Raw genomic sequence first — 17,965 nt, 5'->3', positions numbered from 1 at the left:
AAAACTGGTATTACTGGGTCTTAAGATAAATTGTTTCATAATTTTCTGAGAAATCACCATACTGATTTCCAAAGCAGCTGTACAAGTTTGCACTCCCGCCAGCAATGCAGGAGTGTTCTCCTTTCCCCACATTCTCTCCAGCATAAGCTGTCATCAGTATTTTTGATCTTGGCCATTCTGACAGATGGAAGATGGAATCTCAGAGTTGTTTTGATTTGCATTTCTCTGATGGCTAAGGATGTTGAGCATTTCCTTAAGTGTCTTTCAGCTATTTGAGATTTGTCTGTAGAGAGTTCTCTGTGTAGGTCTGTGCCCCATTTTTTATTGGATTATTTGTTCTTTGGATGTCAAGTTTTTGAGTTCTATATTTGGAGATAGTCCTCTGTCCAACGTGGGGTAGTGAAGATCTTTTCCCATTCTGTAGGCTGCCGTTTAGTTTTGTTGACCATGTCCTTTGCTTTACAAAAGCTTTTCAGTTTCAGGAGGTCCCATTTATTAAGTGCTGCTCTCAGTGTCTGTGCTACAGGGACTATATTTAGAAAGGGGTCTCCTTTGTCAGTGCATTCAAGTGTACTTCCTAATTTCTTTTCTATTAGGATCAGTGTAGTTAGTTTTATGTCAAAACCTTTGATCCATTTAGACTTGAGTTTTGTGCATGCTGATAGATATGGGTCTATTTTCATTCTTCTACATGTTGATATCCAGTTATGCCAGCACCATTTGTTAAATATGCTTTCTTTTTTCCATTTCATAGTTTTGGCTTTTTTGTCAAAAATCAGGTGTTCATAGGTATGTGGATAGATATCTGGGTCTTTGATTCAATTCCATTGGTCCTCTTGCCTGTTTTTATGCCAAACCAGACTGTTTTCATTACTAGAGCTCTATAGTAGGGTATGAAGTCAGGGATGGCGATGCTTTCAGAAGTTTCTTTATTGTACTGGATTTCTTTGGCTACCTGAGTTTTTGTTTTTCCATATGCAGTTGAGTATTGTTCTTTTGAGGTCTGTGAAAAAATTTTCTGGGGTTTTGATGGTCATTGCATTGAATCTGTAGGTTGTTATTGGTAAGGTTGCCATTTTTACTATGTTAATTATAACAACCCAAGAGCATGGGAGATCTTTCCATTTTCTGGTGTCTTCTTCAACTTCTTTCGTCAAAGATTTAAAGTTCTTGTCATACAGGTCTTTCACTTGTTTGGTTTGAGTTATCCCAAGATATTTTATGTTATTTGTGGCTATTGTAAAGGGTGATGTTTCTCTGATTTCTTTCTCAGCCCATTTATCATCTGTGTAAAGGAGGGCTACTACTTTTTCTGAGTTAATCTTGTATCCTGCTACATTACTGAAGGTGTTTGTCAGTTGTAGGAGTTCCTTAGTAGGATTTTGGGGGTCACTTATATGTACTATCATATCACCCGCAAATAGTGAGAGTTGAATTTTATTTTTTTTATTTGTATCCCCTTTTATTTTCTTATTGCTCTACCTAAAACTTCAAGTATTATATTGAATAGATCTGGAAAGAGTGGACAACCTTGTCTTGTTCCTGATTTCAATGGCATCGCATTGAATTTTTCTCCATTTTTGATGTTTGCTGTTGGCTTGTTGTATATTGCCTTATTATGTTTACATATGTTTCTTGTATCCCTGCTCCCTCCAAGTCTTTTACCATGAAGGGATATTGAATTTTGTTGAAGGCTTTTTCAGCATCTAATGACATTAGATGATCATGTATTTCTTTTCTTTTAGTTTGCATATATGTATAGGGGAATGCAAATAATCAATTCTGAGCTAGTATGAGACTATGCTATTTGCATTCATCTACATATATGATAGGTTTCATTGACAGATTTTCATATGTTGAACCATCCTTTGCCTACTTGGTCATGATGAATGATTTTTCTGTTATGTTCTTAGATTCAGTTTGAGTGTATTTTATTGAGTATTTCTGCATCAATGTTCATGAGATTGGTCTGTAATTCTCATTCTTAGTAGTGCCTATATGTGGTTTGGGTTTGAGGGTAACTGCAGCCTTGAAAAAAAAGTCGGGAATGCTCATTCCGTTTCTATTGTGTGGAACAATTTGAGGATTATTGGTATTAATTCTTCTTTGAAAATCTTGTAGAATTCTGAGTTGTAACCAACTGGTCCTGGGCTCTTTTCGGTTGGGAGACTTTTGGTGAGTGTTACTATTTCCTTAGTGGTTATAGGTCTATTTAATTGGCTTATCTAGTCTTGATTTAATTTTGGTAAGTGATATTTATCCAGAAAATTGTCCATTATCTTTACATTTTCCAATTTTGTGGAGTACAGGTTTTTGGAATATAACCTGATGATTCATTCTCTGGATTTCTTCCATGTCTGTTGTTATGTCCTCTTTTTCATTTCTGATTTTGTTAACTTGGATATTTTCTCTCTGCCTTTTGGTTAGTTTGGATAAAGGTTTACCATTTTGTTGATTTTCTTGAAGAATCAACTCTTTGTCTCATTGATTGTTTATATTGCTTTCTTTGTTTCTATTTTGTTGATTTCATCTCTCAATTTGATTACTTTCTGTCATCTAGAACTCCTGAGTGAGTTTCCTTCTTTTTGTTCTAGAGCTTTCAAGTGTTCTGTTAACTCACTAGTGTGGGATTTTTCAAGCTTCTTTATGTAGGCATTTAGTGCTATGAACTTTCCTCTTAACACTGCTTTTACTGTGTCCCATATGTTTGGGTATGTTGTGCAGTCATTTTCATTGAATTTTAGGAAGTTTTTAATTTCTTCCTTTATTTCTTCCTTGACTCATTGGTGATTCAGGTGAGCATTGTTTAATTTCCATGTGTTTGTGGGCTTTCTGGAATTAGTATAGCTGTTGAATTCTAACTTGAAGTAATGGTGATCTGCTAAGATACATGGGATCATTCCAATTTTTTGTATCTGTTGAGGTTTGATTTGTTACTGAGTATGTGGTCAATATTTGAGAAGGTTCCATGAGGTGCTGTAAAGAAGGTATATTTTATGTTTGGATGGTATTTCTATAGATGTTTGTTAAGTCCATTTAAGTCATAACATCTGTTGGTTCCCTTATTTCTCTTTTAAGTTTCTGTCTGGCAGACCTGTTCAGTGGTGAGAGTGATTGAAGCTTTAGTAATGTTTCTTTTACATATGAGGGTGCATATATTTTTTGTATTTGGGGCACAGATGTTCAGAATTGAGATTTCCTCCTGATGAACTTTTCTTGTGACAAATATGAAATGTCCTTGTTTCTTGTGAGTTTGAAGTCTATTTTGTTGGATATTAAGATAGCTACACAGCTTGTTTCTTAGTCCATTTGATTGGAAACTTCTTTTTCAACCCTTTACTCTGAGGTGATGTCTATCTTTGAGGTTGAGGTGTATTTCTTGTATGTAGCCAACCTGTTAACCTGTGTCTTTTTATAAGTGAACTGAGTCCATTTATATTAAGGGATATTAATGACCAGTGGTTGCCAGTTCCTGTCATTTTTGTTTTTTATTGGTGGTGGTGGTGATGTTATTCTGTTTGCTTTTCCCTTCTTTGGAATTTACTGCTGTGAGATCATCTATTGTCTGTGTTTTTGTAGGTGTAACTGATTTCCTTGGGTTGGAGTTTTCCTTTGAGTACTTCATGTGCGACTGAATTTGTGGCTGAAGTATTGTTTAAATCTGGTTCTGTCATGGAATATCTTGTTTTCCCCATCTATGGTGAATGAAAGTTTTGCTGGGTATAGTATTCTGGGATGGCATCTGGGGTCTCTTAATGTCTGTATAACACTTGACCAGGATCTTTTGGCTTTCATTGTTTCTATTGAGAAGTCAGGTGTAATTCTGATAGGTCTGCCTTTATATGTTACTTGGCATTTTTCCTTTGTAGCTCCTAATATTCTTCTTTTTTTCTGTATGTTTAGTGTTTTGCTTATTATGTGGAGAGGAGACTTTTTTGACCAGTCTATTTGGTGATCTGTAAGCTTCTTTATTTTCATAGGCATGTCCTATGAAAGTTTTTTAGGTTGAGAAAGTTTTCTTCTATAATTTTGTCAAATATATTTTCTGTGCATTGGAGTTGGACTTCTTCTTCTATTCCTATTATTCTTAGGTTTGGTCTTTTTATGGTGTCCCATTTTTTCTAGATATTTTGTGTTAAACTTTTGTTAGATTTAACATTTTCTTTGACCAATGAATCTATTTCCTCTATCATGTCTTCAACACCTGAGATTTTCCCTCAATCTCTTGTATTCTACTGTTTATCCTTGCATTTGTGGTTCCTGATTGTTTACCCATATTTCCCGTTTCCAGAATTCCCTTGGTTTGTGTTGTTTTTTTTTTTTATTGTCTCTATTTCAGTTTTCAAGTTTTGGATTGTTTCTTTTTCTTATTTGATTGTTTTCTTTGGGGGGGGGTTCTTTAAAGGAATTGCCGATTTCTTCTAAATTTTTGTTTGTTTTTCCTTCTACTTCTTCGAAAGAATTTTTCATTTCCTCTTTAAGGGCCTCAAACATTTTTCTAAGATTATTTTTAAAGTCATTTTTTCCTGCTTCATCTGTGTTGGGGTATTTAAGTCTTGCTGTTGTAGAGCTACTAGTTTTTAGTGGTGCCATGTTGTTCTTTGTGTTTTTGAGTTGTTCTTACCTTGTTGTCTATCCATCTTTTCCTCCAATTGGTGTAGCTGGGGCTGTGTCTCTGATTACCAGATGCCAGTGGGTCCAAGGCTCAGATGGTACTCTTCAAGGTGGAATCAGGATCATAGTTCTAGTTGCTCAGAGCTCCTGGAGGAAGCTCAGTGCTCCCAGAGGTCACTGGGGTCCTCCTGCCTGCTCCCAGAGATGACTCAGGCTTTGTTTGCCTGACACCGGAGGTCACTAAGGCCTTACTATGATATAATTGTTTTAATTGTAATTGATACAATTCAATTACAAAATTGTGTTTCTACAGTGTGCTTACAACTATTATTGAAAACGACAAGAAACCTGTAAAGAAATATCTTTTTAAGATAAACCCCCAATGAAAATATCTGCTCCCCTTCAGTGCGACTCAGCAGACCACATTTCATTGAGGCTAGAGGTGTGGGCACGAGCAAGACCGTGTACAGAATTGATTCTCAAGCTGGTGGAGAAGCACCAAGTAACTCTCTCCTGTGCCTCCATCAACCTGAGTAAAAGAAATGATCTGTCACTGCCAAAAGGGATCAAAAAAAAAAAAAAACTTGGAAAAGCAGGCGGGAGGGCACAATAAACAATGTGGATAAATGACATCAAGTTCAGAACTATGGGACATTGCATATACAAAGAAAACAACAGACTCCAGTTGATGCACCGAACAAAGAAGTAAGAAGAAAATCAATACCACCTGACTAGGGCTGCAAACAAGAGAAGAGGAGATGATCCAGGAGGGAACAGTGAAATGCCAAAATTTTATATGCTAGATCTGTGTCCTATGGGAAGCAGATATTGGAGAAAAGGACCCAGTTTGGCTTGTAGCACTTTACCTATTAAGGGGGGGACAAAGCTGGGAATCAACAGTGAGAGAAGCGCTTCAATCAAACAGCTTTGCTGGGAAGAGCAGAAAGAAAACGTGGGCAGTACTACTAGCTAAAAGCACCAGAGTCTCTTCCTACTTTGCCTAAACAGGCACCAATCCTGAGATGCACAGACACCCCACAGGAGTTGACGGGGCAGAATGCAAGAACAATCTTCAGGCACAGTGAAGTGCTAGCTGAAAGGCAGCCTGAGCCCTGGTAAGGTTTTAATATCCAATTTCAAAATGAAACACAAACAAGGATGTGGTACCTTTAGACCTTTGGACATCGAAATCCCTGGCACAAAGCTTGATGGCATGTTGCACACAGGGCACAGGAGCTGGCAGGATGAACACCATGAAAGAGACCATCACTGTGCGGGGCAGAGAGAAAGCTCATTGCTGTCCAGGAATTCAATTACAGAGGAAAGATAGATTGTATGCAAGTTACTCTGAACTGGATCGATCAAACTCTAGAAAGATAAGAAGCTTGTCCATCTGCCAAGTTAGCTGCAAAAACCAACTCTGCTAGGAGAACTTACTTTCGTTTCAGAAAATCAAGGAGTACTGGCAAAAGTTGCAGAGTTTTTCATTTTTATTCTATTTACTATTTTGTGTAACTAATCTTCATCATTTTTAGGTCTTAAGCTTGCTTAGGTTTTATGATGGTTTTATTGGTTTAGATCTTGGGCTTGATTAGGTTTTATGATTTACCACTTTTCCTGTCGGTTCCCATTCTCTTCTCTCATTTTCTCCCCTTCCTCAGCACGTGGACTTTTTCCTCATTCCAACTCTTCTTTTCCCTTTCCTCATTCCCTCCTCTTTGAATTAATTTTAATTGTAACGCCTTTATCTTTAATATTATTTATATGTCCTTCATCATGACAGTAGCTTAGGGCTTTTGTCCCTCGCCTTATGGAGATGTAATTAAAATGCCCATTTACTTTTTATTGCATCTTAGTTCCTTTGCTGGATTTGTGTCCAGTCATTTACTGCTGCTTTCATCTCTCCTCTAAGTAGTAGTAGGGAACGTAAGCCAAAGTGAGGACTACCCACTAAATGACTGCTATAAAATAAAACAAAGGGAAAACTGCAAAAATAAAAGTGAAAGATACATCCATCCTAACATGCATAAAAAAAACACGACATAGAAACACAAAAGGTATCAACAAGTAAGTCGCTGTAGCACATCCCAAATTCCATAATTCTCCCAAAACTGAAAACAAAAGTAATAAAATATCTGAAATGTCAAAAGTGAAATTCAAAGTTCTGCTTTCACTTCAGTCAATAACTTTAAAGAGGGCAGAAACAAGTCTAGGAATGCAGTAAGGAAATCAATTTAGAACCTAGATTAGTGAAAAGTCAGCAGAATCGAGAAGAAATGCACCACAGAGGAAAGATTCTGCAAGGAAATCGACATTCTGCCAAAGAAACAAAAAGAAATCATGGAAACAAAAGCCAATCAGCCAAGTAAAAGGCACCGTTGGAAGCATCAATGACATACTGGATCAAGTGGATTAAAGTGTACCAACTATGGAATAATATATACTAATGAATTTGAAGCAGGAAAAAAGAATCAATAACCATTTTTATATCTGACAGACAAAACTTCAATCCAAAATTAGTCAAAGGGGAAAGAGGGTTAATGAAAAATAATAAAGATAGCAATTCATCAAGAAAATATAACATTTATAAATATATATATTCACCAACTGTCTATACATCTAGTTTCATAAACTTAATACTACTGGAGATAAATGGGTCTATAGGTCTAGATTCAATAACAAACAGTGGGCCAATTTAATATTCTACTCCTATCAATTGACAGATTACCCAGTCAAAAAAAATAACAAAGAAATTCTAGGCTTAAACTATTTCGTGAATAAAACAAATTTAACAAATATTAACAAAATATTCTACTCAATGGCTACACAATACTATATATTATTCTCATCTGTGGAGATCTCTAAAATATGCTACAGTCTGGGTCACAATTCATATCTAAGGAAATATAATCACTATAGATAATACCATATATATGTATGTATGTATTCCCCCAAGTAAGTGTACCATTCCTGAAAGTACTGCAATACCAGGTCAATGCATGGAGTGCACAGAGAAAGCTCCTATTCCAACTCCTATTTCCAAAAATCCATTTAATATATTGTCCTCGGATAGAGGACGTATCAGATATTAAACTAATAAGAACAGATAACTACACTTGATCTTAGCCAAAAGACCGAGAAGAGATGTTAATACCTTATATTTTATACTATCATAATGGAATGAAGCTAGAAGTTAATGACGACAGAAGCCACAGAAATTACACAAACACTGAAGCTTAAGTAATACACTCAAGTAATTAGTGGTTCACTGAAGAAACGGTGGGAAAAATAAAATGACTTCTAGAATTAAATAAAAACAGCAACATAGTCCACAATGACCTTTGGGAGTCTAATGAGAAACATCATAGCTTGGAAGGCCTGTATCTAAAAACCAGAGACAGTTCATACAAACAAGCTAATGGTGAACTTCAAGATCTTAGCAGTATGAGAAAACTCGGAACTGGTAGACAGAAATAAGTAAAGGATATCAGAATAGAAATTAATGAAATGGATACCACATTAGAAATTCAAAATAATAATTAAAAAACAAAACTTGGTTCTTTGAGAAGATAAAAAAGAACCAAAGTAGAAAGACACAAATTAATAAAATTAAAGATTAAAACTACATCACTGCTGAGCAAGGTGGCACATGCCTTTAATCCCAGCACTCAAGAGGCAGAAGCAGGCAGATCTCTGTGAGTTTGAGACCTGTGTGGTCTACAAAACAAGTTCCAGTATACCTAGGGCTACACAGAGAAACCCTATCTCAACACCCACCCACACCAGGCCAAAAAAAAAAAAAAAACCTTACATCACCACTAATGTTAATGAGAACCATGTTCCAATAAACTAGGAAATCTAGAAGAAATGGATAAATTTTTCAAAACACAAGACTTATTCTTACTAAAACAGGAGTTTGCAGACAGTTTAAATAGGCTAATGAATAATAAAATTGAACCAGAAATGAAGTCTGTCAACTTAAATAAGCCTAAGGCCAAGGGAACTCACTGATCAATTCTACCAGGTACTTAATAACAATAATATTCAAATGATTCCATAAACTATTTTTAAAAAGTAAAACTGGGAAATTTATTTTATAAAGTCAGTATTCCCCTAACGCCAAAACTAGATAAGCACACAACAATTGTCTTATTTTCTTTCTATTGCTGTAACAAACAACAAACACAGTAACAAAAAGAAAAAAGAAAAAACCCTGGGGAGGAAACCCTTTATAGCATCCTATAGTTTGTGCTCTATCACTGAGGGAAGCCAAGGCAGGAACTGAAGTGTAGACCATGGAGGAACACTACTTCCTGGCTTGTTCTCTATACCTTGCTCAGTCTGCTTTCACACAACACCCAGAACTAAATATACAAGCCACAGGAAGACATCCATCATTAATCAAGTAAATGTCCACACAGGTTTGTCTATTGGTCAATCTAACGTAGTCATATCCCCAATTAAAGATCCCTCTTCCCAGATGACCCTGACTGTCTTAACATAAAAACAACAACAAAAACAGGATATTTGCAGAACACCTTTAAAATGAGAGTAGACACAGAAAATTTTTCAATAAAATATTTGCAAACAAAATTCAAAAATGCTTTTGGAAAATTATACACCATGACCAGTTGACTTCGTTTTTAGGGATGCAAGGATAGTTCAACATATACCAATCAATGAGTGTGTTACAGCACATAAACAGACTCAAATCACAAAAGGACTAAAAATCACATCATCTCAGGAGCTACAGAAAAGAAAGAACAGTGACAGAAACAACATCCCTTTATAGTAAACACCCTCAAAGAAATTAGGAATGAGACAAAGGTACCCATTCTTACCACTCTTGTTCAATGTGATGCTTCAAGTTTTAGCCTCAACATTAAGGCATCGAAGATATGAATATGTAAAATTATTCCTATCCACAAATAATATGACCTTATGTTTAAAAGATCCCAAAGCACCCAGCAGGAAACTGTTAGTTCTGATAAACCTTTTCAGCAAAGTAGCACGACACAAAACCAATACATAAAAATTAGTGGTTTTTGTAGATAACGATAGACACTTTAAGAAAGAAATCAGAGAACCAATCCTGTTCACATAGCCTGAGGGCAGGAGACTAGAATACCTGAACTTAATTAAGGTAATAAAAACAAAATAAAACAAACAACAACAAAATAAACATCTACAATGAAACCTTAAAAACACAGAAAAGAAATTGAAGAAGACAGTAGAAGACAGAAAGACTTCTTATGTTCATGGCTTGACAGAATTAATGTTGTGACAATGGCCCTACTAACATGATCTCAGGTTCAGTGCAATCTCCATCAAAATTCCCATTTTAAATATCTTATAGAAGCACACATTGTACACGTACACACAAAAAAAAACAAAAAACAAACAAAACAAATAGCCAAAGCAATTTTGAACAAGAACAATGCTGGAGGTATTGCAATATTTGATCTCAAATTATATTACAGAACATAGTATCAAACACAGTATTGTACTTGCACAAAAACCTTCAGGTAGATCAATGGAATAGACTAGAAAACACAGAAATAAGTCCACAAATTTATAAACATCCCACTGATTTGTGATAAAGGTGCCAAAAATAAATAAAAAAAAAGCTTTGTAGAAGAGACACTCTTCAACACAAGATGCTAAGAAATCTTATTAGAAATGAGTGTCAGGATGAAAGTAGATGCCTAGTGCCCAGATAAAATTCAATTCAAGATGAATCAAAATCCTTAATATAAAACTCAACAGTGTGAAACTGCCAAAGGAAAATAAACGACGGTGGAGTCACAGGCCTTTCCCTGCTGAAAAGCTCTCCAAAGGCTCAGGAACTGAAATCATGGCAAGAGCTAAAAAACTGGATTAGTTATGAGATTACAGAGCAGCGCAAGGCTGATCAGAAAACGGTGGACTCGCAGATTCTGCCAAAGATCAAAGCTGTTCCTCAGCTGCAGGGCTACCTGCGCTCTCAGTTCTCTCTGACGAACGGGATGGATCCTCACAAACTGGTTTTCTAAATTGCTGACAACCTAATTAAACAGTTCTATGTGTCAAAAAAAACTGGATTAGTGAAATTGTAAAGATTCTATGCAGCAAAAAAATTATCATCCTACAATAGGACAAAAACTTTGCCAACTATGCATCTTCAGGGGAGCGATATCTATAATGCTTTTTCTTTTAACTCAATGAACTAAACACTAAAATCCCAAATGACCTAATGAACAAATAGATTAAATGATCAGACACTTCTCAAATATAAAGCAGAAATGGCCAAAAAATATACAGAAAAAATATTCAACATCATTAGCAGTCAGGGACTCATAGGTCTCAACTTACCCTAAGCAGAATGGTGTTGTCTTTAAAACACTGCAATAAGACAAAACCTTCGGAGGTCAGTAGATGGGAGAGAAATCACTATAGTGTTGTTGGGAATGTACACACGTACAGCCACTACAGAAATCAGGGCGAAATTGCCTCAAAAAAATTAAATTAAAAAGAGAACTATCCTATGACCTAGATATATCAGTCCTAGGAAGAGACCCAAATGATTCTATATCAGCCAACCACACAGCCACTTATGCATTCAGATTTGTGATAAGACCCAGAATAACCAAGCTACAGGTAACTTCTATGTGACCATCAGAACATAAATGGATAAAGAAAATGTGGCATGTATGCATGGTGGAGTTTTATTCAGTCATAAATAAGAACAAAATTACTTTTTCAATTACCTTTTTGTTAGCTTTTAAAGTAATAGGTTTCCTTGTGACATTTTTTCCCAGGCATCATTTTGGTCTATTCTCCTCCTCTTCCTCACTCTATCCATTGACCTGACCCCTTTGCCTGAGGAACCCTTTGATCGCCAATATCCCCTCTTCTTGGCTAGTATTTCATGATTCTATTGTCTCCCTGCCTGTCCTTTAAAGGTTTGTTTGAGATTCTTTGTTTTTCCTGTCTCAGGAGCCTCTTTCTAGTTTTTTGGCCTTTATCTGCAAATTATACCTACCTAGGTACATGTATTTAGTAATTAGAAGCTAGAACCTGCTTGTCAAAGTGAACCTGGGTTGCCTTGCTTAATATGTTTTCTAATTCTACCCATCTTCCTGAAATTTTCACAATTTAAAGTTTCTTTACAAATGAATAAATTTTATTTATTTATGAATTTTCCTCATCTGCTCATCTATTGATGAACATCTAGGCTGTTTCATTTTCTTGCTCTTGTGAGCAGAGCAGTCATAAACATGGATGTACAAGTATCTCTCTAGTATTTAGAGTCCTTGGGGTGTGTGCCCACGAATGATACAGCTATATAATGCTGAGGTGCTACCATACTGACTTCCATAGCTGCTGCAACTCCTAGCAACAGGGGGAACTGTCCCCTTTCCCCACATTCTCATCCACACTTGTCACTTCTTTTCTCTATGGTAGCCATTTTAACTGGAGGGAGATCAAATTTCAAAATAGTTTTAACTTGTATTTATCTGGTGGCTAGATGTATAGAACACTTTTTAAACTATCTATTTGTGATTTATTTTTATTACTTTGATAACCATCTGTTCAGTTTATTGGCCCATTTATTGATTGAGAGTTTAGGGGATTGGAGGTATAGAAATATATATATATATATACTAGATATTATCCCTCTGTCTGAAGTAGAGTAAAATTTCCTCCCATTCTATAGGCTCTGAAAATAGTTTCTTCTGCCATGAAAGAGTTTTTTAATTTCATATAATTCTGTTTATCTATTTCTGAGACTATTCCGCAAACTTGGGGTTCTACTTATGAATTTTTTGTCTGTGCATATATCCAGAAGTATTTCCCTACATTTTCCTTTAGCAGTTTCAATGTTTTCCATTTTAAGTTAAGGTTTTTAACCCAGTTTAAATTGGCTTTGTATAGAGTAAAGAGATTCATATCTACCTCCATTCTTCTGCAGGGAGATATCCAGTTTTGCCAGGAAAATTAAATGAAAAGGCTGTCTTTCCTCCAGTGTATATTTCTAAAACACTTATAACAGTTGGGTAGCCATACCATGTGTTTACTTCTGGGCCTCTGTTGCATTCCATTGGTCTATACTTCTCTTTTTGTGCCAGGACTACACTTGGTCACTGTTGTGCTTAGTATAGTAAGAGACCAGGAAACGTAATTCTCTGGCTGTGTTTTCTGCTTAGACTTTCTTTGTGTACTCATGGACTTTTGGATGTAAATAAAATTTTTGGATTTTTTTTTCTGATTCTGTAAAGCATAATGTATTTTTTTAATGTGATTTAGAGCTCATTTTGCAAGGTTTGGTTTGTTTGTTTGGAGTTTTGCATCTGTTTATCAATGAAATAGGTCTACAGTTTTCTTTCCTGTTGTGTCTCTATCCTGCTTTTGTATCAATGCCATCCATACCGTCTTTAGAGAATGCATTTTTTTAAGAGAATGAAATTATATCATTTACGGGAAAGTGAATGATACTGTGTACTCTTCCTCATATGAGACACCTGGATTTGCACATGCTGTAATTTGGGGGTCCCTTCATGGTCTTTAGTTGATACCGAGGAAATCGGTGTCCCTTCGTGGGGGATTCTTAGTCTTACTAATAAAATAATTTAAGAATGGGTTCAAATGGAAGTGTAAGGATCATTTTATTTATTAGAGTTTGAAAGAAAGCATCCCATATCCGGCACGCTGTACAGAAGCTCAGAGCTGTCTGAAGCAGGAGAATGGGATGGAGAAGGGGGAAAGCAAGATGACATGGAGGTCAGACTCAAGCTGTCTAGTAGACACAAGCAGGTAGAAGACCTTGGGCAAAACTACAGAAGCCCAAAATGTTGGGGAAACATGGAGAATTAAGGAAAGCATGCTTAGGGAAAAAAAGACCAAAAGAAAAAAAGGAGACATTATTCTAAATAATTCAGAAAAGCAGCCAGACTTGCCAAGTCACATACTTGTGGCCCAGTAAGCTACTGCAGTAGGTCAGGAATTCTGGGAAGAAGTACAAAGACTCATTAGAATTTTCCTACCTATCTCTTTAGTAAGGCTTAAGGTGAGCCTACCTTCTTTTCTCAGCCAAGTGCTTGATCCTGCCCATTTAGACTCTCAGGTCTCCATCCAGGCCAGAGATTCTATTCTCTTGACCAGAATGAGTTTTTCTAAGTGGATCTTTATTGCTACCGTAACATCAACATATACAAATGTGCTGTGGGAGCTCCTTCAGCCAATAGCCTATAAGATACCATGCCCATGAGCGCAATGTAGGAAGAGAACATGAACAAAGAGGAAGGAGACTAGGAAGCAGCAACATAACATGTAAACGTGGTCGAAGTAAGTACATGAGACCCTTAACTGAAAATGTCATTCTATACTTATCACTTTGTGCTGTGGCACAGTCTTCATACACTGTAAGTATGTATTACTCTCATTGGTTAATAAAGAGCTGACTGGCCTATAGTGATTGGGCAGGACAGCCGGACTAGGAAGATGCTTGGAAAAAGAAGGGCACAGTCTGAGCAGATGCCATGAGATGCAGAACAAGCAGGATAGGAAGTACATACATGAGGTAAATGAACTTCGGGGCAGCTCATAGATTAATAGAAATTGGTTGGTTTAAGTTATAAGAACTAGCTAAAAAACCAAGCTTAAGCTGTTGGTGGAGTATTTATTTTTTTTCTTTTTTTTATATATTTAATTTTTTTAATTTATTATCAGGGGTTCAAATGTGGGTGTTTCTCTGACTTTTTTTGGATTTTAAAAGAATTATATTGCTTTTTTATTTTTATTTTTTTATTTATTTTGGGACAATGAGGACTACGGAGAACTCAAGAACAATGGCAGTGGGTTTTTGATCCTACTGCACGTACTGGCTTTGGGGGAGCCTAGGCAGTTTGGATGCTCACCTTACTAGACCTGGTGGAGTATTTATTATTAATAGTAAGTCTCTGTGCCAGCATTTTGGGGAGCCAGCATTTCCCCCAAAAAACAAAAACTCCACCTACAGCTTTGCACAGTGAATAAATGCAAATACAAAACTAAAACAAAATGCCCTTGTTACATTTCAAAGAAAAGAAAGAACCTAGGTTGCAACACACACACCACGTGAGTGAACCTCATGGCAACCATTTGTGCTTGACAAAGTTCCAGCGTTTCGACTTTGTGGATCACAATTTTCCAGGACCCCTTTACTTTTAAATGAATCCCACTTTATGCTTTTCCCTTTTGGAAATTTTGTGTGGGCTTTGGTGAAGGATAAAAATGTGTACAATCGTAGCTTCTTTAAACAAAATAGCTTTTTGGAAAAAGTCCCCACTACTGTACGCTCAGATAGCTGATAACTCTGCCTACTTCCATGCACGTTGGTACCAAGCTGTTAGAAAATTAAGATAATATATGCCTGATAAATAAGGTATATTTGATAATCAAGATTTATAAATTCATAAGGTAATCTAGAGTTCACAGTAGTGTTTGTCTAGCTTCGTTTTTGCTCACTTTAAACTTTAGCTATTTAGATAAACTAAGACATACAAAAAACCTGGAATATTCTATAATGGAGTGTCTGATTCCCAAGAAAATCCTTTTCCCAAGGTCAGGCATTTAGACAAGTCCCCAATTCCTCAGGGGCTTAAAGAAAATTCCGGTTTGCTAAGAAAGGGGAGAAATTCTTATCTCTGGCAAGAGGAACTAGCAGCCCTTCCGTTAACATGTGACTGGGGCCTATTGTCATCTCAAGCCCCCTCCCAGTTCACACATCTCCTTTTCCCATTTAATCCTGTGTGCAATGGTATAGTTTAAAAGATGCATTCTTTTTCCAATAAATGCGCAGGCAGTGAGGAACCTACCTAACTCCATTTTGAAGGAAGGAGCCAGTATGCTGTAGTTTTTAAAATAAGTTTCTATTTATTGGTAGAATTGAACTGCTCTGTTTTCTAGAACCTGACTTTCTCCAACCCATAACCTTGATTTGTTTTTGAGAATACCCTTACCATTCCTGGCCCTCTCTAACCCTCCCAGGCCTCTCCCTAATCACATTGTGACCATATGATGTTTTTAAAGATTTTTTCTTTGTGTGTTTCCTTATTGATCCATTGCCTCCTTTCTAGAAAAACTACTCATGATTTTACTCCTTAAAAAAGGACCCCAAGAAAGCTGGGCAGTGGTGGTACATGCCTTTAATCAGAGGCAGGTGGATCTCTGTGAGTTCCAGGCCAGCCTGGTCTACAGAGTGAGTTCCAGGACAACCAGAGCTTCATAGTGAAACACAGTCTCGAGAAAAAAAAGATGTGGGGGGAGATGGATTTGGGGCTGCTCTCTTTAACCTACCTAGGAGTCAGTCACTGGGCATCCCCATATAAAAATCAAGCTCACTTCAAATTTGACTCAAATTATGGCAATGGTCTTATTCTCACAGTTGGGATTAACAGCAGCCATCCCAGTTCATCCTCAGATCTTGTCGGCCCCACACCTCACTCCACACACACTCCAAACATCCTCTTTGGGATGTGAACCCCCAATGAAGCTTGTCTCCAGCTTGTACACACACACGCATACACAAACACACACACACACATTTTTCTTAAATATATGTTCCCACTAAGCCCATCACTATCTATAAAATCAGAGTGGTCACTATCATTCTCTTGCAGGGTTTTAGACAAAGCAGATTATGTGACATGAACAGAGTTTAGCAGTATTCCTGTACACTTGATGATCTGTTTGCTTGTTGCTGTCTATTGACGAAAGCAATTACAGGCTTATACACTGTTTCTCTTGGTCCTGTGCCCAGCTTAAACTGTTTTAGGAAGAGAAGTAGGGTTAAATGAGTGATATCAATCACCATGGTTGAGGGCTTTCTGGATCAGCCAGTGTTAACCAAATCACCAACAAGTTAGCAAATCTCATCCACAGCATCAGGGTTCCTGGGCCAACCTGTGCTAACCTCAGCACCTTAAACTGGTCTAGCCAAGATCAGTAAAGTCAGGTGTTCGTTCCATGGCTCCTAGTAAGGATTTGTTCAAGGTGAAATCCTTGCGTAGCATTAGTTTCCTTATTGTATCATTTGATTGTGGGGAATGCTCTGATGGATGTCATTGTTATCATTATTACAGTTATAATCATCCTTTGAACGCAAACACAGAAAGGCTTGCTCAGGCTAGCTATGCACCTATCCATTTCCCAGAGAAAGGAAAGAAGAGATGAAGGAAGTGATCCTTCGGAAAGTTTTGCTTTGTTTTCCTGACAGATTGTTGGTAATGATGCTTTTATTTTTCCTGTGCTTGTGGTGCTGTGACAGTGTAACCTCACAGGCAGTCACAGTGAATTGCTAATTAGTTTAATTAATGAAGAATCCTCCCATCAACTTCTGGGTTCTCACAGGCATTTTTGGTATGAGCCCCTAACAAAGCATTTATGGGAGACCCTGTCAAAATCAAAGATGTGAGGAGGAATGTGTCCCCAGGGCTTCCTGCCTTTTCTTTCAAATATTAACAGGATCTATTTACTCCTTGCCAGGTACTGTGGCATGTTCTGCATTGCTGCAGTATTGCTTGACATGTTGGCATTGCAAAAAAAAAAAAAAAATCCGAAAGGCATAAACTAACTTTCAATAACATATGAGAGAACCCAGGGAAATAACATAAACTCTGCCCAAGCCATGGGTTCATACCATGACAGCTGGGATTAAAATCCCAAACCACTGTGACACATTCTCCTAACTGCTCCAGATGTTACTTCCTCCTCTCCTAACTGGCATGCTCAGCCGGACTCCCTGTCAAAGCTTTCTCTTCAAAGAAACCCAATACTAGCTAGCTCTTGCACCTCTTTAGATCACTGGGTTTCTTTCCTTGGGTTGCTTGCTTGCTGTGTCTATATTTTAGATGTAGTTTAACTGTGAAGGGAGCAAAGTCAAGAAGCATACACAAAACCAGGTTGGGATTTTTTCATTTAGCCCTTAGGAGAATTAAATCAAGAATTCAGAAAAATTCGGCAGAAAGATGAGCTTCCTGAATATAGTGTGCGTGTGCACATATGTGTGTGGATGCGTGCGCACGCATGTGTGTATGTGTGTGTGTGTGTGTGTGTGTACATACATACATGGGAAGGCCAGAGGACAATCTCAGCTGTCATCTTTAGGAATTAGTAACATCTTTAGAGTCTCCTTCTGGCCTGGAGCTTACCAATTAGGTTAAACTGGCTGGCCAGACAACCCCAGTGAGCCACCTGTCTGTACACGCCACATCTAGTATTTCTGTGTGGGTTCTTCGGATTGTGCTAACGTCTTCATGTTTGCAAAGCGAACACTTCACTGAAAGATCCAGCTCCCCGATGTTTGGGATCTTGTTCTTTCTCTCTTGTTGCT

The 17,965-nt window shown here is 37.2% G+C and overlaps 1 protein-coding gene and 1 non-coding gene across 2 annotated transcripts in view; both read right to left on the bottom strand.

The window, feature by feature from the left end:
• Pappa2 (pappalysin 2) overlaps positions 1 to 17,965 on the bottom strand; it is a 360,123-nt gene that overhangs the window by 264,440 nt on the left and 77,718 nt on the right. The window lies entirely within an intron of this gene.
• Positions 7,569 to 7,760, bottom strand: LOC121455464. Its single transcript, XR_005975491.1, has one exon. It is a non-coding gene; the product is annotated as a U2 spliceosomal RNA (small nuclear RNA).

Source organism: Microtus oregoni, unplaced genomic scaffold (assembly GCF_018167655.1).
Source record: "Microtus oregoni isolate MIOR12 unplaced genomic scaffold, Mior012 000013F_ref0000133, whole genome shotgun sequence".
Classification (NCBI taxonomy): Eukaryota; Metazoa; Chordata; class Mammalia; order Rodentia; family Cricetidae; genus Microtus; species Microtus oregoni.
The sequence above is the reverse complement of the archived record's forward strand: the minus strand, read 5'-3'. Positions and strand labels throughout refer to the sequence as shown.